The sequence below is a fragment of the Protopterus annectens genome, chromosome 1.part0 (assembly GCF_019279795.1).
Source record: "Protopterus annectens isolate FY-2018-M chromosome 1.part0, PAN1.0, whole genome shotgun sequence".
Lineage (NCBI taxonomy): Eukaryota > Metazoa > Chordata > Ceratodontiformes > Protopteridae > Protopterus > Protopterus annectens.
In genome coordinates this window covers 1,245,725,786-1,245,751,715 of record NC_056725.1, presented here as the reverse complement: position 1 = coordinate 1,245,751,715, position 25,930 = coordinate 1,245,725,786, and positions in this window count along the sequence as shown.

Here is a 25,930-nt window from a genome sequence, read left to right as displayed (position 1 = left end):
CAATATTTATGCCGAGAGTTACCATAGTCTTGTCATTCTTTGTAAGGTTACTATAATCATTTAAGGATAAGAGTCTCTTAGTATTATCATACATGTTTCAGTCTTTTAAAAAGCCAGTTTGATTTGTGTTAATTAACCATGGAAGTAACTGTTAAATTCTAGCTGCATGTGGTGCCAAGAACATCTTGTAGTCTACATTCAACAAAGATACTGGCCTATAAGATGAACATTCACTTGCATTTTTATCTGGCTTCAAAACAGGAGATATTACTGTGTATTTCGAATATCCTTGCATCTTTTACTAAAGTGAACACTTTAACAATAATGCTAGTGCTCCTTTAGTTAGTAATTTGAACATTTCTGGTATAATATTATCTATACCTGGCTCTTTATTTAACTTTAATTGATTAATTTGAGATTTAAGTTCAATACCCAGAGCTTTATTTATCTTTAATTTATTAATTTTGGATTTTAAGTTCAGTCATTCTGATTTGTTTATCTATTAACTTTATATCATCATCTAATAATTTAGTTTTGATATGTTTCCTAAAGATGGCTTTTAATATTCTTTGTGGGTTTATTTTTTTTTACTTTGTGCATTCACTTTATTGAAATATAATTTAAAGGCTTCTAGTATTCCTTTTCAGTCTGATACTTTCTTCTTAGTGTCTGGAATATATATATATGTCCTTTATCTGATTTACTTTTATATTTTTTAGTTCTGTTTGCTATTCTTTTCTGATTTCTAGGACTCATCGAGTAGGAATATACTTTAATGTTCTCCAGAATAATCATTGTCCTATGATGTAGTGTATCTAATATTTTTTTATTAATCTCATCAAGTTCACTTATTAAGTATTTCTTCGATTTCTGAATATCAAATTTTAACTTAATTTTTGTGTGTAAGTCCAATATGTCATTGTTCCATTGCTTTTTCTTATTATTAAACCATGCTAAAGCTTTGCTATATAAAAATGATTTCAAAGAGTCTCATACATATATCGCAGAAAAAAAAATGTATCTCTTGTGCAGGCTTGTTATGTATGATGGCATGCTAGTTACATGTATCCTTTGTTTTGTATTCAAGTCCAAGTCAAGCAATTGGATTATGGTCTGACAATGGACATGTGATTACTTTGACTTTATCTAGTTTTTACAGTTAGACCTCTTGACATATACACTCTATCTATTCTTGATTATATACCATATCGGTGAGAATAGTGTGTAAAAAATAATGATTTTGGATCAGCACACCCATTAATGTCTACAATGTTAAAGGTGTTAATGGACATGCTCCACTTAAAGAAATTCCAATCCCTCCGAGCTACATGCTCTAGGGACCTAAACCTTGTCACCACAATAAACAGAACATGCTGGAGGGATAGATTCCTGTCCCAAAGACTTCCCATACTCTGGAATAAACTACCTATCGATATCAAACAAAGCTCCTCATTAGCACTCTTCAAGAAAAATCTTGATGATTGGATGGGAATAGGAAATTCACCCCAGGGATCACCTCTGTGGCTCTGCTCAACAGTGGCAAAGAAAAATAGTTTTCTTGGGTGGCAAAAGCCAGGGTACCTTTTTGGCTGGGCTTGTATAGGCCCCGGGGCTGATAGCCTAGTACCTACCTATGAACCTATGAACCTATGAAATTAGATAGTACTGTCAATGCTGGTATTTTCTTACATGTGTTTTTTCAATGTCAGAATCATTCATTATACAATTGAAGTCTCCTGATATTATTATATTTCCTTTGAAGGGATGAATAATGTCTACCAAGTGCTGCTTTACCACTTTGACACCTAGTCCAGGTATCCAGTAAATATGTACTAGTGTATGTCTCTTCCCATTTATTGATATCATCACTAAACAAAATGTCCTTGATCTGTCATGATATGTATTTAGGATTTTGGGCATTAAGATTGAGCTTTTCCATAAAACTGCTACTCCTCTCCCTTTTTGTTTATAATGGGAACTATCTAAAACTGTATAGTTATTTGTGTTCATTTTATTTATGTCTTCATGCACAAGGTGTGTCTCCTGTAGAAAAATAATTTGTGAATTGAGCATTTTCATATATTTTAAAGACTTCCCCTTTTACAATTGTTATTTAAAGCATTTATGTTGATAGAAGTGCATTTCATAGATAAATTGTTACTACTAAAATTGCTAGCCATATGTGGATATCTTTACCAGAGAATAAACATATTTAACTAAGCAAAATTACTTATTTTCACCTGTTATGACAAAGTAATTATAATTCACACGCACCCAATGAAAAGAAGTGTAACAATGAAACATTGAAAAGTGAAATAAAAGACAGTCTAAACCTCCTACGGGGAAACAAACCCCACCCTTGAATAGCTTAGCTATTCAAGTGTACCCTCTAAGCCCTCTACCAAGACTCATTTCTTAGTCTATCTAATCACATTTACTTTAACAGAAAACAGCTTATTATGTCTCTTCTTTTTATATAATATACTTTTCTTTAACAATGTAGAAGATTAAACCCAGATGATTATTTTAAGCACCATCATAACATTATAATAGTCATATTATTTAGTAGTAAAACATTGCTTTATACAGAGAGGTTTTAATGATAACTTTCTCTTTACATTTTTACATATTCAATTGTCCTTTATGCATTTCCCAAAAATGCATGACAAAGTACCTTTCCTTTAATTAAACCCAATGAAACATTAGTGTAAGTGTTATATTGAAATATAGCTCTATCTACTTTACATCATTTTCTTTACTATATTTCATTCATTTATAGACTGTCAGGTTGGTTAGGAATGACTTCAGATATATTGTGTCACGTTTTGTAAACTTACTTATCTGTTAACATTTCACTCATTACTTTTGATTCTGTTTCAGTAATGCACTTCTAAGTAAATTAAGTTAATATCCCTTTAAGAAGCTAAGAAACTCAAACAGATCATGTTTGACCTTAAACCCAAATGCTTACATCATTTCTAGGCTGTGTAGTTTTAAGTTACTCACACACTCACAAAGGGATTTTAAGCTTCTAAAAGGATTAAACATGTAAAATATTATCTTGAGAGCAAGTAAATAATTGTTTTAGCTTGAGACTTTGGCAGGAAGCCAAGAAATAAGTAAGTAAATAATTTGAATGCTATTAATTGCATCTCAAGCTCTTTGAATATTTGACAACTTTCCCCCTCTCTACATGACTGTCCATACAGTCCAGACAAACTCTGTACACATCAAAAGAGTTAACAGCCATGGAAACATTTTCTAAAACAGTTACGCATAAAAACTCCCTTCTTACACATTAGCCAAAACAGTTCAAGTCATGGAACCATTATACTGAAATATCGGTAAAACAAGCTCTCAACACTCCCTTTTTTTTTTGAAAGCTTAGGGTGCAGTTTCCTCCCACATCCCAAAGACATGCTGTAGGTGGATTGGACACTCCAAATTGGCCCTAGGTGTGAGTATGTGCATGTGTGTGCCTTCTGTGGAAGGTTGAGTGCCGGGCTGGCAACTCAACACCATAAAACTCCACTGCCAATCATGAGCGGATGGGTGATTTGCTGTGGTGACTCCTAACCAGGAAAAGCCGAAAGAAGAAGAAGAGCTTTTCAAAATGTCTATACTAGTTCAGTATATCAAAGGGAAAGAACAAAAATACTACTAGTAAACATTTAAATTCCTCTATATAAGTACCAGTAAATCCCCAGATAAATATCATGAAAAAGAAAATGCAGTGTGATGTGTTATACAGACAACTTCTCATTCCTTTTAGTCACTTTTTTTTCTTTTTCTAAAGAAAAGAAAAATAAATCTTTAGTATTAGAACATAGTATATATAGATATAAGTAAATGATGTATCATTCTTATAAGTTTTGTATTACTATCATTACCATTTTTAAGACTTTTGTTTCTATTTATATGTAGAGTATTACTTCAAGCATTATCAGCATGTCAATATAGTGACAACAACAGAATAGAAACAAGAATACAATATCTTTACCTGATTTTCTTTTCTGATTGTATTCTTTTGATTGAAAGACTTCATTTTTGTTATTAATGTAAGGTAGCCTTGTAATACCGAAAGACAGAGTTTTAAAAGTTATTTGTCTTCTAGCCTCTTCTTCTTCTTGTCTAGTGCTTTCCAGTCATCTTTCTCTGCTTGATGCTTTAGGGAAAGCCCACTGCAGTCCATTTCTTCTGTTTGGTCTAAAAGTTTTTAGATGTTAAATAAGATATAGCTGCATCCAATGGGCATCTTCAGGAAAGAAGATTTTAAGTCTTGCAGGAAACAATAAATTAATTTTGAATTGTCTCTTCTTCAATTCTCTTATTAAGGGTAGATATTCATATCTTTTAGAGATTACTTTTGATGAGTAATCATTGTCAAATCTTATTATATTGTCATTATATTTGACTGGTGAATTTCACTATGCTGTTTCCAATATTAATTATTTATCCTGGAAAGGGACAAACCTTGCTATTATTGATCTTGGATTTTTATTTACTTTGCTAGGAGATGAAGGAACTGCCAGTGACCTGTGGGCTCTTTCAATTCCATAAGCAAGAGACTCAGGTAAATTTAAAATGCTTGGAAGCCAGGGTGTAAGAATATTTACCATATTGTCTCCTTCAGTCTTTTCTGGTAATCCATAAATGTGCAGATTATTTCCTCTGGACCTATTTTCTAGGTCATCAATTTTATTTTGTAGGGAAGTATTTTGTTTTGAGAGAAAATTAAGCTGAAACTCTTGCTCGGTAATTCTACTTTCTATGTCATTTTGAATGAGTCTTCCATGCTAGTAATCTGAGTTTTTTGTTGCATTATCATTTCCATAACTGTTTCATTTTTTGGTAAATTTCTCTTTAAAGGAATCTAGTTTATTATCCATTTTATCAAATTTCAAGGATGGGTCCTGCATAGTAGGCAATAAAGATTGTATTTCCTTCTTCATTGATAGAGCTTGTGAACCGTTCTTTGAGTAACCTCATCTTGAGGAAATGTTAGAGCTCTTTCTGAGTAAATTTTGACAAAAAATATCAAAGAATTATGATAAAATAATCCAATGTAGGCTTCTAAGGACTGTAGTAAATATAAATCTCTAGATTTAAATAGTCTAAGAATTCAGGTTTTTGAACTTTTCTCTCAGAAATATAACTTAGATAGCAGAGCTAAGAAGTTGTGCTGTCAATCAGTCAGCATCCAGGCCACACCTCCAGATCTCCACCAACAGTCCTGATGCTTAACTACCCCTTTATATTATATCTTATGTCTTCCATTATCTGTGGATCATCCATGATCTATGTGTTCATTATATTTTTTATGAGATTAAACCTTTAGGTGTACCATTGTCTGTTGCAAGAAGCAGATCAGTCATTTTACTTATTAGATTTTATTTAATGAAACTAGCTATTCTTGTAAAGAATATGTATTTTAGGGCATTCCAGGTAGAAAATACCAGATAGCCCTTGAACAATGGAAAAATTAAAAAATGTCAGAAAAATAAGACATAGCTAGCAAGGAAGTTGATAGTTTTTACTTGCATAATAAATGGAATGTGGATATGAAACAATATATAAGGTCAGTGACAATAATGGACCAGTTAAGGAAACTAATCTTTTAAAATATCAGGACTCACAATGCCAAGTCCTGAATGTTTAGACTGAATAATCTAAAAATCCACTCTGACAGTGTGTAAATATTTGTGTGTACAATGTAACAGGTAGCATGCTACAGAACCAGAGAAACTGTAGAGGAAATTCCATTACTCTAATAAGTACTTCTTTGTTTATCAGAAGTATTCTGTATAGCAGTAACTGGCTAATTCATTATTATTAAAGTTATGTTAGTTCTTTTAGCTTCCTTCATGGCACATTAAAACCAGTAATATTGTATTAAACAAGAATTTTCATCACTATAAATGACATATTCCTCTGTATTGTGATGATCTGCTGCATGAGTATATTATATTTATACTGTACTTATATAAAGGATACAATGTTCACAGAATTATAATCAGGATGACCACAAAATATCACTAAACAGAGAATAATACCAGGTGTCTTTAAGACTGCAGATGTCCTCTTTTTCTTCCTCCCACTTGCATTCTTCTTTCCATTTCTTATTTTCATTATTTCACTTTTTAAAAGATAATGATCATAAAAACTACATGGATATATTTTAAAATTAACTAGATTTATTTTAAATGTTCTGTTTTTGTGTTTCTGCTGCTTGTTTTAAGATTCTAAAAGTTCACTTCCTGTAAATGAGAGTTAAACTTCAAAATGCATTCCCTGCAGCAAAGGCAGCTTGAACATGGAATCTAGACTGTTTGAAGTTGAGAAAAAGCTTGGGGTATGGGAAAAACATTCTAAAACAATTCAACTAACACTAAGCAGGAAAAGAGACTGAAAAGACCAGTTAATATAAAAAACAGTCAATAGCATCTCTAATTCTTTGAATAAGAGCCCAAGTAATGAACAAATACCACACAAGTTAAACCTGTTAAAAGAAAGTGAAGTAATGTATATAAATGATTCTCATACAACAAAAAACCACCAAACACAACAACCACTATACATAGATAAAGCTTATCACATGCAACCACATTCACCAGATAGAATAACCAAAAATAAAAACCAGATTACTTGAAATTATGTATAGAAAGCAAATACAAATTAAGTGGATTAGTTAAACATGTTACTATGCATCCCCCCCCACACACACACATACTGTCTCAGATACTGTCAATGCACCCCTACCACATACATACTACTTTCTATGTTTGAAAATAATGTTAGAGACAATTAAAATAAAATAACAAAGGGACTTTTAAGTAATAATAATAACAATAACATATATACACTATTTCATATTCTATAGAAAAGATATTTTGATGAAGTATAAACATTTTTTGTTTGTTTTACTTTGTATTTGATGATGAACTATAATAGATGGCAAAATTGAATACCTGTGAGAAAACAACTTAGACAAAATAGAAAATGAGAACAACATTATGTTTCTTTATTTTTTTACTATTTTTGCCCTTCAAAGACCAGCCATTTCTTATTACTTGTCTCTTTAAGCTGACAAGAGTCCAATCCATATGTTCTGATTAATCAAAAAGTTTCTTTTTCTGAGAAAAGTCTACAGCTTCTTCTAGATAATTAAAAGTTTTCTGACCTTCTGGTTAAAAAGATCCTAATTCTGGCTGGAAAAATTAGTCAAGCTTTAATATTTAGCTTCTTTAAGTCTTTTATGAATGGAATACATGCTTTCCTTTTGGTCATAACAGATGCAGTATAGTCACTGTCAAACCTGATAGTGTTGTTATTTATTTTTATTGGAGAATTAGCCCAGACAGTCTTGAAAACTAGGTACTTGTGTTGGCTGGAGAGAAATTTTACAATAATAAATCTGGAGACCAGAGGATTTTTCTTCAAAGAAGAAGTTGAAAGAGCTATATGATCTATCTCTCATTACCAAAAGAGAGAGCTTCTTATGCATTTAGAATTTTAGGCATCCAGTTAGTTAAAAACTGCAACATATTGTCTCATTCTTCCTTTTCTGGTATTCCAAATATCCTAATATTATTTCTTCTAGATCTACTTTCTAGGTCCTATAGTTTTTCCATAAGCAAAGTGTTTTGTTTTAACAGGAATTCTGAGTGATTCTCACTCACTGCCATTCTGCCATCCAGCTCATTTAATGTGCCTTCTATTGCTGAGATCTGAACAGATTGTTGTTTGATGATCTATTTTAACATTTCTGCTTGTTTTATGGACTATTCTCTTATATTGTCCATTTTGATCTCACGTTTATCAAATTTAATAGAATGCGCCTGGATACTGCCCATTATAGACTGTAGTTCCTTTTTCACCGAGATGTCTTGAGAGTTCACTTTTGAGTGAGTCATTCTGTCACAGCAGTCAATAAAACGTCTGATGGAAAAAAATCAAAGAAAAAGCATAGAAAACTTGATTTTTCTTTTAAATAGTTGTCCAAGTTTGGAAAACCACTGGTAGAAACCACTCAAAATAAAATAAAAACACATCTTTATCATAAAATATCCTGGCACTTTGGCTCATACACAGCCTTCAAGGAGTACTCCAAGTTTAAACACCAACAAAAGAGCAGAACAAACTGATAGGCTCAGGTCCAGTTTTATAAAAAATATTTTATTCAGATAAAACACATAAGCAATTTTACAGTCAAATGAACTGCTTCCTCAGACATTGACACATCTTACCCCAACCCCCTATTTAAATACATATCTCAATTATGTTCCAATCTACAGTTATTAGGTTTTTAAAGGCACTAGCCCTCTATATAGTTAAACCAGATGGATACAGACTTAATCTAATGTGAAAACATAAAACACACATTTAATTTTCTTTAAATAGTAAAAAATCAAAAAACAAGTTTATAAGATAAGTATAATAAGGATATCCTAAAATAATCAAGTACTCCTCACTAGGTGCTCTGAAATCTATTAAAAACAACTAAAATGCAGAAACTACCTATATAAGGGTCTGGCCTTCAAAACAGGTTTTAAGGGTATTTTGTCATTTAAGCCTCTTCCACTGTCTGCTCTCATCCTAACTATCCATCTAGTTTCATTAACCTCAGTTCTATTTCTAATATCACCCATTCTCTCATCAATCTTTGTCTTTTCAATGATCAAAAACCTAAAACTATGTTATCACTATTGTCTATTACGTATTTAGCTAAAGCGTTAGTAGCTAATCTATTATTAATGTTATAAAGGTGCTTCCTTATTCTTTCTTCAATTTTCTATCAGTCTTTTCTATATAGACTGATCTAAATACTAGACAATGTGCTAAGTAGACCATATGCAGTGGCTGACATGCAGCCTCCTCCTTAAAAACAAAACTTTAATTGAAATCAGGGTGAACAAACTGACCAGAGGTATCAAAGTACTTACAATAATTACATTTCTGACATGGTAGAGTAGCTTTCTTAAGTCCATTGTTCCTGTTTAACTGCTTGCTCTTAGGGTAACATAACAATCTTTTCAAATATTTCATGTTTTTAAACACAAATTTCATATTAGGTCCTACTACCTCTGTAATTTGTTGATCAGCTGTCAAAACCAGCCAAAATCTTTTATAAACATACAGGGCTTGTGTAACATTACTAGAATAAAAAAAAATTGGCATCATTACTAGAGATTTATTCACATCAGTCACTCTAGGACCTCTCTCTCTAGGTTTGCCCTCAGAGAAATATTGTCTAGCTTTTTTATTTCTCAATTCCTGTACCTGTGTCAGCATATGATTGACCTTCTGAGTGTTATAGGCCTTATTCATAAACTTAACTTTGAGTTGTTTTATCTCATCTTTAAACATTTCCTCTTCAGCACTTAACTTTGATACTCTCATCCCTTGCCCCTTAACTGTATTATCAAATATATGAGGGAGGTACATACTTCTTCTAAGTAATACATTATTTCTATGACATTTCTTCCTGTGGACCCTAGTGATGACATTCCCCCTCAGGATGTTTCAGGACTTTTACATCTAAAAATCTATTCATGTGAAAAATTCATAGTGAAATTCAAAAACAGAGTTGTGTTACTCATAAAAAGGTCTTAATTGACTCAAAGTGCCCTTCCATATAATAAATAAACCATCCATAACATCTCGGTAAAAGCCTATAAGCTGCACAAAAGGTCCATTCAGAATCACTTCTTCCCAATGTGCCATTACAATATTGGCATAGCTATTGGCACATGGAGTGCCCATAGCTACGCCATCTTTTGTAAATAAATCTCATGGTCAAAGAGAAGCACGTTGTTTTCTAATACTACTTCCATTAGGAGGTATAACAAATCAGTTGTCCTATGGTCAAATTCACCACATCTTAACAAATATTGCTGCAACATCAATACCTCCTCTCATTTGGTATTTTAGTGAAAAGGGATTGGACATGTAAAGTAACTAAAGTCAGAGTATTTGTTTCTACTCTATCTCTAAAAAACATATATAAGTCATCTATAAATTGTTTAGAATCCCTCAAAACTACTGCATTTATGTTCAAAAGTGGTCTGAATTATTTCTTTAAAAAGATTGAAACAGGTTCTGTGCACCAGTTTCTTCTTGAATCTATACGTCTTAATGGTGGATTTTGAGGGTCCTTGTGTGTCTTAGGTATCCCTTGTATTATTGGTATGACTGGATCATCTACCTTAAAATATTCAAAAGTACTATGCTCTATAATCCGAGACAATAAACACTCATTAAACATGCTATAAACTTTGTTAAGCATTTTGCAAACATCCTTATAACTAATTTTTACATACATTTTATTATCACTTAACATCTGTTTCATATTTAAAAAATAACGCTCGCGATTCATAATTATTATTGGACCTCCATTATCCACAGTCTGTATCATTATAGTATTGTAATTTTTAGACACTACAATGCTTCACATTCTTCTGCGCTTAGGTTTCTAACTTTGCTAACATTTCTTTGTGTGAAGCCTCTATCATCATAAAATGCCTTATATAGCTCTTCAACACATAACTTCACATATACCATCAACACCGGATGGATAACAGACATAAAAGTACTTGGTTTAGTAAACCCAGCACATTGGTCATTAATTTCATTGTTCCCATACATAAGTTTAAGCATTACTGTTCTCATGAAGCATTTTAAATCTATAATAAAACCAGTTAACTCTGCTTCATTCACTGGAATAAAAGTAAGACCCTTCTCCAACACTGCCTCTTCTACTGCATTCAGACATCTGTTTGATATATTCCATATCAAGGATTCACTTGGACCAACCACATCTTCTCTAAGGTGTGTGCAATGTTCGAGGCAGAATCTTGTTTCCTCTTGAATCTCATTCTACTCTTGGATCTTTGTTGCAGCTTTCAGGTCTCTTTTGATATTGGTAAAGGGTATTGCTGGGAGTGCTGTTCATATCCCCCTTCATTCACTATTTTCTGAGGGTTCCTATCATAACAATGAAAAGGCTGAAGATCGAATGGCCTAAAATGTGAAAATGCTGTTCATTGATGTGTTTTTTGTGAGATCGTGGTACAGTGAAAATTGGACAATTTGCCCTTTCCTGACTGTAGTGCGATGTCAGAGTTGGCATATATAATTAGCGGGGGGTATGGGGGGCTGTGCAACTTCAAGCTACAGAAGTTTCACCTTTTAGGCCATTCGATATTTGGTCTTTTCGATGTTATAATATAGACCCATTTTCTGACTCCCTCTAGTGGTCACAGATACACTTCAGCTCCTTCTTCAATGGCCCATTTACAAGGGTTACTGTATCGGACTTATTGGAGGTGTCATTGTTAAATAGCAACTGAGATGTTATTCTTCTAGCTCCCATCTGATATTTATTGCTCAGTGCATCTGCACTTTGCATACGTGTTTGATTCTCACCACCCGCTTCACACACAGTACAGCTCATTGCAGTGTTCTCCATAGTTAATATCTCTTTTGTGGTTGCTGTTCTGCCCTCTGTGGGTGTTGTCTCATTTCTAGCTACCTCATTGGTAGATTTCATAGACCTTGGCCATGCAAATACATGGCCATTCACACAGTCCTGTTTATCTTTCTCCAACTTTCTGGTCTTTACAAACAAAAGTTTCCTTTCATAGGCAACTAGAGAATCAATAATGCTGCTTAATCTGATGTCAATCACAAAAGAAATTGCTGGGAAACCACTCATTTGGTAGCAATATTTTATTAAGCACTTATTTGTCTCTCTATTTTGAGAGATGAAAAACGCTTAATAAAATAGTTGTCTGCTGCCAACCGAGTGGTTTCCCAGCAATTTCTTTTTTAGTTTGTGTAGAAGCCTGTCTTATAGTTTTACTGGTGTCAGTCACCGCAGAGAGGAATCTGTTATACAGTTTGTTCTGAAGGGAGAACACCTTTTCACTGAGCTTTCTGTCTTTCAGTTTGAAAAAAATCAATCAATAATCTTATATAACTGAAGCTTAACTCAGTGTTCATTCTCTGCCATTTGCCCAGCAGTTCCGAGTATCTCTATCCATAGGTGGGCATTTTTAATACCCTGAGACCTCTCGGAATAATTTTCAATTTCAGGCAAGCTTCCAAGTGGAAGTATTGTAATTGCAGTCTTTTAAGCCTATATAATGCATCCTCAACCTGTGTAAGCATGCTGCATAACTGTGTTACATCAACCTGCTCTGCAGCCACATCTTCTTTCATTACAAAAATGCCCTCGGCTAAAAAAGAATTTGAATCTCTATTTATTTTTTTAACATTTTATTTATTTAACAGTTGTTTACCAGAAAAGTCTGACTGGACACAAGTCCATTTTCAGTGGAGGGCCAGGGAGAAAAGCTCCAACAATATAAAAAACAAACATTATACCACAAGAAAATTAGAGTACAGGTCAACAATGAAAATACACATTGCAAATATAAATAACTGAAAGAGATGATACCTTAGCAATTTTAACAAAATTTGTACATCAAGGATTATATGGTATTATACAAACTAGACTAGCATGTATATTAGAAAGCACAGTATGATATTTTTGAGGAAGACTTGAAATGATTTGAGGTAAAAGAGTAAGTATATATAGGGATGGAAGAAGTATATATAGGATAGTATATATAGAATAGTACTGTAAAGTGTAGATCTAAAGAAAGTCAGAGGGTGTGTATAAAAAGTGGAAAATATAAGTCATGTGGGTAGCAAGAGCAAAGCCAGGATTTTTCTAAGTGAGTAAACAGAAGTTTTTTAAATTGTACTATGGTGCAGATAGAAGTGATGGAAGTGGGTAGTTTATTCCATATTTTAGGAATGATGTTAGAGAATAAGGATTCTCCAGTTGAGTTGTTAGTGTTGGTGGATTTAACGAGGAGTTTGTCACTAGAACAGAGTGTTCTAGTGGTGGTGTATGGTTTTATGAGATCTTGAAGGGCTGAGGTTATATCTGGTTCATGGAATATTTTATGGGTGAAGGTTAGTTGCTTGTATTGGAGGAGCTGAGTAAGTTCTAGCCAGTTTAGTTGTCTATAGGCTGTACAGTGGTGTGTTTTGTAGGGGGAGTTTGTAGCAAATTTGGCTATTTTTTTGTAACATGAGTCTAGTTTAGTAAGGTATGATTTGCGTAGGTTGGTTAGTATAGGGGAGGCATAGAGTAGGGGTGAAAGGAGGTGTGTCTGGGCAATAGTAGCTTTTGTAGATCTGGTTGAAAATTTCTTGTTTCTGCAAGGTATGCCTAATTTTTTATGAACTTTTTTGATAGTCTGGGCTTTGTGGATATCAAATTTTAGAGTGTTGTCAATGTTGACCCCTAGCAGTTTTGTATGTTTCACAGAGGTGATAATAGTTTTGTTTTTGGACTCTAGGGTGAAAACTGGGAGTGTTGTAGGTGTTTTTGAGGGGTAGAAGAGGAGGAAGTTGGTTTTATTTGAGTTTAGAATGAGTTGAGAATTGGTAAGCCAGGATTCTACTGATAGAAATGAGTTCTGGGTTATGGTGTAGAGGTCCTGTATGGTAGGGGCAGAGCATATGAGGGTAGAGTCATCTGCGTATTGTATCACAGATGTTTGATGAATGGAGGTGTGGAGTTGGTTGGTAAAGAGGGGGAACAATAGTGGTCCTAAGATCAAGGCTTTTGGGACACCTAGGGAGACTGGGAGGAGAGTGGATAGGTGATGTTGCCACAGTATAGCCTGTTGTCTGTCTGATAGGTAGTTTTGGAACCAGGTAACAGTGAAAGCACTAAGGTTTAGGGAGGAGAGGACTTTGATCAGTTTGTTGTGGTTTACCATATCAAATGCTTTGGACAGGTCTAGAAATATGGCAGATACAAATTGCCTTGAATTTCTAAGTTGGTTGTATTAGTAAAGGACATGAGGGCTGTAGTTGCACTATGATGGGGGCAAAATCCATGTTATATGATTGGTAACAGATTGTGGGTGTTAAAGTAGTTCATGAGTTGAGTGTGGACCACCCTCTCTAGGATTTTGGATAGGGGTGATAGAATAGCAATTGGGCAGTAGTTGCTAAAATTGGTTGAGTTGCTTTCTTTATGAAGGGGTGTTATATGGGATTTTTTCCGTATAGCAAGTACTATTTAGGCAGTCAAACAGTCTTCCCACACATAATTTACCTTTTCTTTCGACCAAATTCATTTCGGGTGTATAATCCAGCTCCACATCAGACACACCCCCCTTCTGTCCTTATTCTGGAGCTTTGGATAAATGTTGAAATAACAAATCCACAAAAAAATATATACATATGTTGGTTAGGTTATATGCTATATAGCAATATATGTGAAGTATACGGTTTGTTATGTTAATATAGTTTGATTACTTTTATATAAATGTAAATTTGCTTATGTCACAAGTGATAATTCAATAAAGGTATCTGAAAAAAAAAAAGACTTTCTGCTGTTAGTAGTTTTCCATCTTGGCCATGTGTCACATTAGTATGCATTTTCTGAAGGATATGAAGTGTGGAACTCAAATGCCTGTCATTATTTTATTATGTATTAACTTCGATCCTCAGTGACTGGCAGAAAATGACAAATTGTATTAGGAATACACTAACAATATGATGAAAAAATCTGTGCATTCTGTGAAAATCTAGACAACTGAGGAGTATGATTCTGATTTTATTTCATAATCAAATGAGAAAAGAAGTACCAAACAAGTGACTGGGTATACGGTGTAATGTGCTAGAAGCAGCAGGTAACCAGGTAATCCTTTTCAGACTATGTGAGCTTGTGTGCTTTTGACTTGAGGCAGGGGGCTGTTTTCCTGGCCCATAGAAGTGGGCATCTAGGCAAATCACCTGAGTCAGTATGGGACTTACAACCAATTAAAACTACACTTTTGTTTGCACAAACAAGGTATGTGCAAAATATAAAGCTTTATTTTCACATAACATTTTAGTGCAGTTTAGCTTATTATGGTGGGAAAATTTTATTTGTCATAATATTGTGTTATACTTAAATTCTTAATTCTGGTCTTTCATTTCAAGCACATGTCTGACTTTTGTAAAAGAAGCTGCTATAATTTCTAAAAAAACAGCTTTTCCTCAGCAATTATAGAAGAATGGAAAAGCTAACAATACAGTAACAGAGATGGTGCAGATGATGGCTTTAGTCAGATTCTGTATTGACTTCCTCCTACCCATAAGTTGTCCTGTCTCTCTTAACTTCCCCAATCTACAGGACTGCTGGTCCACTATTACAGAAAAACAAATGTGTGGCAGAATGAATTATCCAGTTGTTTTTCATCAGACTTACACTTTGCTTTTGCCCACTTTCTGTATGGAACAGCTATGTGTTACACCTTTCAAACCAGTAAAACATTTTATACTCCTTTTTTCCTCTAGCTTCTTGTATACTGGGACAACTAAAGCTCTATGTACTACAAAGTATTATTATCAGGAAAATCAAGTCAAGAAATTCCCTGCATATGAATTGCTCAACTCCACTTCTCAAAAGGAATGTTTTGACACCACTTCTCAAACACTTTAACAAATTGATTATTGCCTGTGACCACATCACATTCCAATGCGCTTCTTCTCTGGTGTCTCAAATAGACATCTCTTTTCTGCTATATGAGCCTTTACATTGTTAACACATGTACATAGCATCAACCAAAATGCTGACTGGAAAATAAGAACCACAAATAAAATTCATATAATCTTGACATGAGTCAGTTGTTACCCCTTAACTAATTTTCTGTGGCGTGTATATGCCATGCTAGCTCATGACACTTTCTTTCTCTCTCTCTCTCTCTCTCCCCTTCATCATTTTGCTCTCATCATGTTGCAGTAGGCCATCACAGACTGAACGTTTGGCACTGACACATTATTGCCCTTCACCCATGTCTTTTTGCTTACACAATGTCCTATATCTATAAATAACCCCAAAACCTGAGTTCCCTCACTGGATCCTACTCTTTTCCATTTTATTTCTTATATATTCATCTCTTTCTTTCTACCGTAATATTCTCCTTCTGCTATCTCTACAGCTTGACTTACCTCTACCTCTTAGCCCACCTGTCTCCTTCTTTTCTTGCCCTTGTGTGCTAATACACGTATATTTATATTCACATCTTACATGAATGCATACTTTTCCCTATCTTCCACATTCATGCCTTTATTGTAAACACTTTTCATTGCTATTCTCAGTTTGATTACTGTGTACCACTACTGTTTATATACTCTGTACTGTGTGCAATTTGCCTTGCATGTATTTACTGTGGAGCTATTCTCCCCTGGCCTCCAATGAAAATGTGCTCACTTTGGCCCAGTGGACTTTTCTGGTAACAAATACAATAAATAAATCTGATCAAACTTTGCTTACTTCTCTTATCATCACTATTCCCAAACTAAAATGAGTTGCCACCCACCTTCTTCTAGAAACAGTCCCTACTGGACACAAGTGTTGAGGTAACTTGCATCTGTCATTTGCAGATAATAAAAGTGAGGTATGGAGTTTTTCAAATTAGCTAGAATTGTTTCATCCCCAAAAACCTCCACATGCAGTGCATCTCAGTAGCCCATCTCAGTAGCCTTGGGCATGCATGTTTCTAAAATTACACAGACGGATGGGGTTACTAAACTCTGCAGTGACTAAGGAGTGGGGCACTAGAGCAGTAGCAGCGGTTGGACCCACAATTATCTTGATAGAAACTGAAAAAACAGCCTTTTGGGCACTCCCTTTCACAATTTCAGCTGACAATTTAGATCTAGCCATCATTTTAACCCCATATCACCAATTATGTATCAAGTTCCTTGCCTTTCTGCTTCACCAAGGTCCTTGCCTTTCTGCTAATTCAGTGGGCCAACAACAGCTTAATATATTTATGTATTTTAAGGCTGGCATTGCCTGCCCACATTCTTGCCATCTAATGTGAAGAAAACAATAGAATAAGGTATTGCAACTATGCAGGGAGATTTATGCTGTAGTATTGTCTAAGAAACACAGAGGATAGTTTAAATATTTACTTAAGCTTAAAAAGCCCTACGGAGCTTTCATTTGGTTTGTATTCTAAATTCTGAAAAACAGTATTTTGAAGTTTATCTGAACATTTAAAGGTGGAATGTGTTCCTCCTCACATAAAAATCTCCCTCGTTCTCTTAATCCAGTAGCAATATATATTTACTTTTTAGCTTAGCAAATTTATCTTCAGTCTGATAGGCAGAAGTAGTAATCTACTGCAAAATGCCGCACACTATATATTTTAAATATGCATACATGATCTTTTTTAATGTGAACAAAGACAGTTTAATCCATTTTAATAGTGTAATAAACCATGGAAGGAATGAGTTATGCAGATTTTGTCACACACTGAGTAATCAATGGCATTTACTCTTCTGGAGAAAATATATATAAAAAAACTAAAGCATGAATCTTTTTGTTTTCTAGGTAGAGCATTGAGCTCCATTGACCTATTTCAGACTCAGCACAGGTGCAGTGTCTGGTTAAGTGACTTACTCAGAGTCACACAGGTAGGAAGTGGAGGCTGAGGGAATCAAACCTTGCACCACAGTAAACAGTTTCTTAAGCCTCTATGCCAAATGCCAGAACTCTTCTTACACAATTGTTTCTGCCTAATAATACACACAATCCAGTAAACAGTTATTCAGGCAAAAACATGCTTAAATAACTCAACTATATTTGGATTGTGTTTATAATCAGTTATATCTGAATTTATATTTGTATTCACACACATCTGCCACTTACACACACACACACACACACACACACACACACACACACACACACACACACACACACACACACACACACACATACACACACACACTGCTATCCCATTTCACTCTGTCTCTGGCTTGTATGACAACATTATTGTTATTCACACAGAAAGATCACTTGGCTATAAATTAATCCAAAAAAACTTACAGTTAAAAACATATACACATGACTCATTCTGAATTTTTTAAGTTAGAATAGAATGCTCATAAGTACAATAAGATCCTCAGGAAGTGCATCGGACACATCCCAATCCACAGGAAGGGCAGGATGGATAAGAGTGCTGTTCCAGATGTTGAGTTGAAGGGAGCACCAGTGGTAGAAAACATGTGCATATAATTTTAGCTCTAGTTTAGTGTTTTAATGTTTGCTTTTCTTTCTCTAGCACCCCTTCCTTGAATGTTGTTCCAGTCCAAGTTGTTCAGTATTCAGTGGAGTCTCATGTGGTGTTTTTCTAATAAAATTGCCAACACTCACACTATTCACTCACTAGGAACTACCAGTGAAATACTAATTATTTGTGTATTGCCCATAAACCCTGAATTAGACAATCCCATTTAAGTTTCTATCTGAGTATGTCCTGTTCAGCAAATTAGAATTTTATCAGTTATTTCACAAATGTCATATTTAATACCATCTCACAATCCCCCTGCAATAGAGGTTTCACTTTCCTTTGTGACTCTGACAGTATTTATGCAAAACCTTTAGTTCTGATATTGTTGTGCGGAATTTAACATGCAAACTTCTACTTATGTATTGCAGACCTGCTACATCTACTAGCATTGCATGCAAAAGATAAAGCAGTAAGACTGTGTCTCACCAATCCCTACAGTGAGATACTTATATATAATTATTAACAACATGCAGCATTGTTGCTTGTGTCAGCTCTAGCAGTAAGGTTGTCCAGTTATTTTTTTAAGCCGATGCATACTTTGTTCATTTGTAGATGTGCAATTGACAGAGAAGACACCATTTGTCACTGAGTTAACAGACATTGAAAACAAATAGTATAGTAGGTTAAATGTGCATATCCTAAGTGTCTCTTTCCATGAATTAAACACATCATTAGTGCTAATCTCTTTCTCTCTGTCAATTTCTCTCTCATTTTAATTCAAAACGACAGTTTAAAACAATGGTCTCTGCAAGGATTTTAAAAATGTTGCACCTAATTTGTCAGTCCACTACTCCACTAGTGCCATGCTGCTAACAATAAGTGTGGCATGTTTGTCTGTGGTGTCTGTATGGGGGGAGTGTTTGCACATGTGTGCACATGTACTTGCATGGATGCATGTGTGCATGCATGTGTGTGTTTGAACAGTGCATGTCAATTCTCCATTGCGATGAAGTTCAAAGAAAATTATTAGATCTCCAGGCAGAAACCTACATCTTGTCACAGCTCCAGTCAGAAAACTGCAGTTAAGTTATTTCAGAATAGCAATTTGTTGTCACAGAATAAAAATATATTAACAATGTGTGTTTCAGCATTTGAAATACGGATTAGAATATAATAGTTAGCATCAGAAAAGTATTACAATGGCAAATGCCTCTTTCCAAAAATATTTAAAATATTTTATGTTACTTGATGTTACTATAAAGCGCATTACAAAATGTCACAGCTCCAGTCAGGGCTCCCTCAACTCTCCAATATCACAGCAATAGTCAGAGAAATACAATTTGAGCATTTCAAAATAGTGCTTATTACCATAGGGCTAGCCTAACCCCATGGGGATGGGAGTGGGAATAGAGAGAAATCAGAGACTAAGAGTTGCAAAATGGGTCCACTGTCCTAGATGTAATACTCCCCTTCTCCATGTCTGGATAACTCTATTAATATTCATGTGAAAAAAGCATTCGGTCATTGATCGGCCTTGTGTTTTATTATGCCTCTGATTTTGCATCATACTTGTTTAGTAAATGTTTCTTCTTTATATTTGTAATCCTGCAGAGTTTATGAAGAATTCTGCACTCCCTTGTTTCAGCTGATATTTTAAAAAATACATCCATATTGTACTATAATGTAGTCTTATAATATTTGAAAGTTATGAAGTGGCAGAACTTAAGTAGGCTTCACTTACATATACTTGAGATTTAGCTTACCAAGGACTCAGCTTAATGGGTAAAACTGGTCAGGAATTCAACTCTATTAGTAGAGAAATAAAAGTATGCTTGTCTGCATGAATGCAGGTACCTGTTTATTTTTACAGGGAGTAAGGACACCTGGATCTTCTATGTGGCTTCATATCATACCCCCTCAACCCATATATAGTGACCCCACATCTGTATAGTCATGAATAAAAGAGTAATCTCTTAAATACACAGATATACACACACACACACACACACACACACACACACACACACACACACACACACACACACACACACACACACACACACACACACTCAGACACACACACACACACACACACACTCAGACACACACACTCACACACACACACGCGCGTGCATGCAGACACAAGCACACACACTACAAATTATTGACAACTGCTTTTATTGACACACTGACATCAAATATATTAACCTACTTTACATGGTGGTACAAGGTATGGAACTACAATGATCACAAATATATACCACACAGTTTTCATTTGAGATCCACAAAGAAGTTAAAATAAAACAATTATACTACAACAGAAAATCACCACATATATTACATTAAAAGTAAACATTTTAGTTTTCGCTTCTCATATTCTTTCCTGTGCCTCTATACAACTGTTCCATAAATATTTAATTATCTGGAACTCCCAAAACTGAGTTTTCCTTTATGATACATACATACTCAGGGATTCCTGAATTCCTGCAAGACAGTTATTGTGCAAACAGATAAGAAGAGATGCAAACACCACACTATGATGCAATGTATTCCACTGACCTGTGTCTTGATGGCATCTGCCACAGGAGGTAACAATGGATATTGTCACAAAGAAGAGAGACATATAACAGTTTCTGTTGTGGCACATTTATGAAGATCTTTATGGTGTGTTTGTATTACTTGTTTCCTCATTCAAAGCATGTACCTGCTCTGCACCATTAAGTGATTGATATAGGGATAGAGAAGGTGCAGGAATGACAATAACCAATACATTCATATACATCTGGTTTAAGAAGGTGATATTGATATGAGGGTGTTGTTTTGTTAACAGCAGATGTAGCACCCACTTACACAAGTAATAGTAATATGGAGGAAAAAAACTACATTACTGTATAACATATGTCAAAATTTGAACCTTTGAAAGAAGAAATAAAATTGTACAGATAGGTTAACTATCTTAGCTCAGCACAGTGGAGCTCATGAAGTACTAACTTTCCGTTGCACATTGTAAGAGACATGACAACATGTTCTATAAAAGCATTAGGTATGCAGCAGTATTCATTACACTTATACCAGCGGTAGTCTCCCTTACACTTTATGTGATATCCAACAGCACGATACATAGTTTATTACCCTAAGTCTGTTTTACTATAACACAGCAGACATATTGCTGTTTGCACTAAGCTAACCATAGCAATGCGGTCTAATTCAAAAACTCACCACATTTTGCAATAACATTCGAAATGCATTTAGCATGACATAGTACACTTGCTTGTTTCTAGACCTCACGCAAATGCTGAGGACTACAATTGATAAAACATAAAGGGGTTAGGCAGATACATAAGCAACACATACACATGAAAGAAGACTGACAAAAACAGACAGTAAGAGTTTCACTTAATGCTCTTGTCAAGATACAAAATTAAGCTTACAGACATGATCATTATCTCAACACACCAGAAAGGAAATCCTACTTCCCACATCACAATCACACCATTGAAGGGACAGTGATAACCGATTGAGCCAATGGAAGATGTAGGTATTAGCCCTCAGCAAACTAATGACAGTATGAAAACGCCATAAGATGACATTTACGTCCATCAGCCTAATGAATAGTCATACTCTGTACAATTAACTGATGGTTCTGGGGATCAAGAAGCTGTAGGAGAGGTAAAACATAATTAACACGTCAGCAGACTAAGGGTGGTTTACTAATTCTTTCTTATGGCCATGGATGTGTTTGCAAATGATTTCTGCAACAGTATTCAAAATCTGTACATTAAATCAAACCCTTGATGCTACAGCCAAAAGTCAATCTTAAGACAAGTGATTTATGTCAACACTCCACAGAGGAAGCTACAATTTGCTATGTCCAATAGTTAAAGAATTGTTGAAGTAACAGTTGCCAAGTATTGCCTTTATTCTATATTCTGATAGCACAGCATATTTAAGCACCTTGGTGCAAGGATAACCAGACTATTGCAGGTGATTGCAACAACTGACCAGGTTTTGCCCTGAACAACCATTCACCATCACTTATCATTGCTGCATGATGCCAAACTCTGCACAAATGCTGAGGACACAAAGTGAAGGTGTTCTTATGGGTCATTTCTGTCCATGTGTGTTGTGTGTGATTTTATTTTTTGCCCAGATTAAACATGTGAAAAAGAGGTTGATAGGAAAGTGGTGAAATGGGGGCAAGTAGAGGAGAGGACACAGGGGAAAGAATACAGGAATTTGCAGGATGGTGGTGGCAGAAACATAGCTATCCACTTATTCACAAAGAACTGTAGACAGAATTGAATGAATCTGGATTGTCACCACACCTAGGGTAGACGACAACAGAATAATAATGTAGAGACAATTGTACCAAATCAATGTGTCAAGAATTTAAATAGGTGAAGTGGAGAGCCATGTATGGGTCTTTAATTTTTTTTTTTTTTTTTTTTTTTTGTGGGACAGGTGCCCATGTTTTAGTGAGAGAAATGTTGGGGAAGGGGCTTAGGAATTTGACAGTCAGGTAGGTAGGGTAGGCATGGAAGCAGAGGCAAACATACAGGAGATGCAGGATATACAAGACAGACAGGGATGGTGATTGACACAAAAGGTTGGGTGACACCATGACTGGGGATAGGTAGGTGGCATTGAAGGTATACCCATGTCAAGCCTGAGAACAGTAAGAATCTAGTCCTCACCCTCAAAACGTTCTTCATGTCTCCTGTCTCAGTTTCCTGTGTCATAGGTTCATAGATTCATAGGTAGGTACTAGGCTATCGGCCCAAGGGTCTACGTAAGCCTAGCCAACAAGGTTCCCTGGCTTATGCCACCTAAGAAAGTTATTTTCCTGTGCCACTGTCGAGCAGAGACACATTAGTGATCCCCAGGGTGTATTTCCTATTTCCCATCCACTCATCAAGATTTTTCTTGAAGAGTGCTAATGAAGAACTTTGCTTTACATAGATGGGTAACCTGTTCCAGTCTTTGGGAAAGGAATCTATCCCTCCAGCATGTCCTGTTTATTGTGGTGAAAAGATTTAGGTCCCTAGAGCATGTAGCTTGGAGGGATTGGGATTTCTTTAGGTGTAGCATGTCCAACAGCTTAGGGTTTGACATAGCTTTATATGTTAGGCAGAGATCACCTTGGAGTAGGCGGTATGATATGGAAGTGCAGTGCAAGTGTCAGCACTTGATGTGGCATTGTCTTGGCAATTCAACAAAACACATTTTCTACACATGCAATTTGGACACAGGGGCCCCTTTCCATGATACCCTGCTTCTGCCCTGTCATCTCTTGGCAAGTGACAAAATCACCACCTCCACTACTACTACTCCTGGAGGGTATCACTGCACCAGCAGCCAGGACAGAGCTACCTGATGCAGATGGAGCAGGCAGGGAAGGAGTTGTGAAAGCAGTGCTGATAGGTTGGGACCCTGAAGTGCTAAGTGTTGGTGCGGCAACCTGTGGAAGGATGGCAGGCTGATCCACAGTGCTCAGCCTGCCTCTCTGTGCTGAAAGTCATTTTTTGTAAGCAGAAACGTATGACAGCAGAACATTTTAATCCATATAAAATATTCAAAAATAAAAAATAAAATAAAAAAAAGTGAGAGAGAGAAAGGGTGAGGAGAGACAACAGAGAGATAATTAGATCAATGGCATGTCACATGACCTTATAATTTTACTACATATACATTTATGGTTATCTGGTCTATACACTTTTACCATATCCAGGTATGATGGGAGGGTCTCTTACTCTGCTGTACCATTAATCAGTTGCACTGCAATGATATCATAAATATAACTATTTAGTTCATTATTGCCATATTGCATTTACTTGCAATAGTTATTAGGCTTACAGTAAGACCTGATGCATACATACCCCATGCATCTCTGAGGTGATTTAACCCCTTTTGGTGTGCTTCCCTATTTGCTGCAATGTCTTCAACAGCTGTACAATAGAAAACAAGAGAAGAAAAGACATGAAAGAGCAATGAATATCAGTCTTGGCTGTCTACTGCATTCTATATAACTGAACTCTGATAAGTCAGTTTACTTACACAACTGAGGGGTCTCAGCAATTGTAAACTTATCCTCTATTTGGCTAAGGAGGTCCTTCTTGCACTGTTTCAGGTCACTACAGTGGTGATAACTACCCCCCCACTCCATGGGATGCCAGTTGTACTGGAAACAGCCTTAGCTAAGCTGTTACAAGCCTCAGTATTATACTGAGACGAGTATAGTCCCCCTGCAGCAGCCTACAGCTTTAGCAGTTCACAAGGAGTACTACAAAAATCCTGGACTCCTCAACATCCCACCTCTGTGCTCTAAATTTAGCACAATCATCCCCCACACCAGCCATGTCTGCAGAGGTCACATGATAACTCTATGTCTGAATTGGCACCAAATTCCAATCTCACATTTAACAGCCAGTGTGCGCAGATGCGCAACCATACCAACTGCTTTTGCACCATGGAAATCAGAGAGATCCTTTGCCAGACAATGAGACAGAGATTTCAACAAACAGCAATGAAGGTGTGAAACGTGACAGTGAAAATTGACATGTGTGATGCTCATCCTATTCACATTTTTCCAATGGTCAACATTAACGTGCTTAATAGCTTGGCTTCTAAGCATTGGTCTTTGGAAGGTTAAATAGGATGACTTGGAGCATAATTTGTTGGCACTTGGAATTTGAAAAGCACCTATGCATTTGAATGACAAAATTAAATCTATTAGAACAAACACCTTTCTGTGTAGACTATGCACATCCTGTAAATATATTTTCAAAAGGAATGACTTTCTGCATCTGGTTTCCAGCAAAAAATATTATTGTAAAACATATCCAAATTGTAAGACAAAGCATGTAATATACATAGCTATTTGTCATTCCTGTGATGGTTTCTACGTTGGAAAGACTGATAGACAACTAAAGAAGCAGATCTCTAAGCATGTTAGTGATATCTGTTTAAATGATATGAAAAGTTCTTTAACTATGCATATTGATTTGAATAAAGATCATGCTTTTAAGTTTATGGTGACACAAGTTATTATGGAAAATGTCCGAAGAGGTGATATTGGTGCTAGAACTGAACGGGAGAAAATGGGCTGGATCTTTCAGTTCCAGGCTGACAAACTGCCAAAAATGAATGGGAATGTATCGGTAAAACCCACCCTTAAAGGGAGTAAAGTTCGCAGATGATTAACAGGAAGTTTATGAATGGAGTTTATGAATGGAGGACCGATGAATGAAGAGCACATTACACACTTTGGTAGGTGTCTACTCTGAGGGATAATTTGATTGGATAATTGACTTTTTGATTCTAAATAAGAGGTTTGGATTTTTAATGTGTTGATAGATTTGATGAAGAGTTCAAGAAATCTGAAAGAGTTAATCTAACCATCGTTTTACTCAGTTTATACTTCTGAATGTGCTTTTAATTTGTTTTTAACTTGATAATTAAAAACGACATTTCATGTTCGATTCTGTGGTGATTGCACTGTTTCTTCACATATATATATATATATGTGTGTGTGTGTGTGTGTGTGTGTGTGTGTGTGTGTGTGTGTGTGTATAAACAAGTATACATACATACAGTGTGTGTGTGTGTGTGTGTGTGTGTGTGTGTGTAAACAAGTATACATACATACAGAGTGTGTGTGTGTGTGTGTGTGTGTGTGTGTGTGTGTGTGTGTGTGTGTGTGTGTGTGTGCGCGCGTGTGTATAGGTGTTGAACACTGAATCGAACAGACAGCATGCCAACACTCAGTAGATCAACACCATTTGGTCAACAAAGACAAGTGGTCAACAGATGTGCAAGATCGACAATCCCCAAGTAGGGAA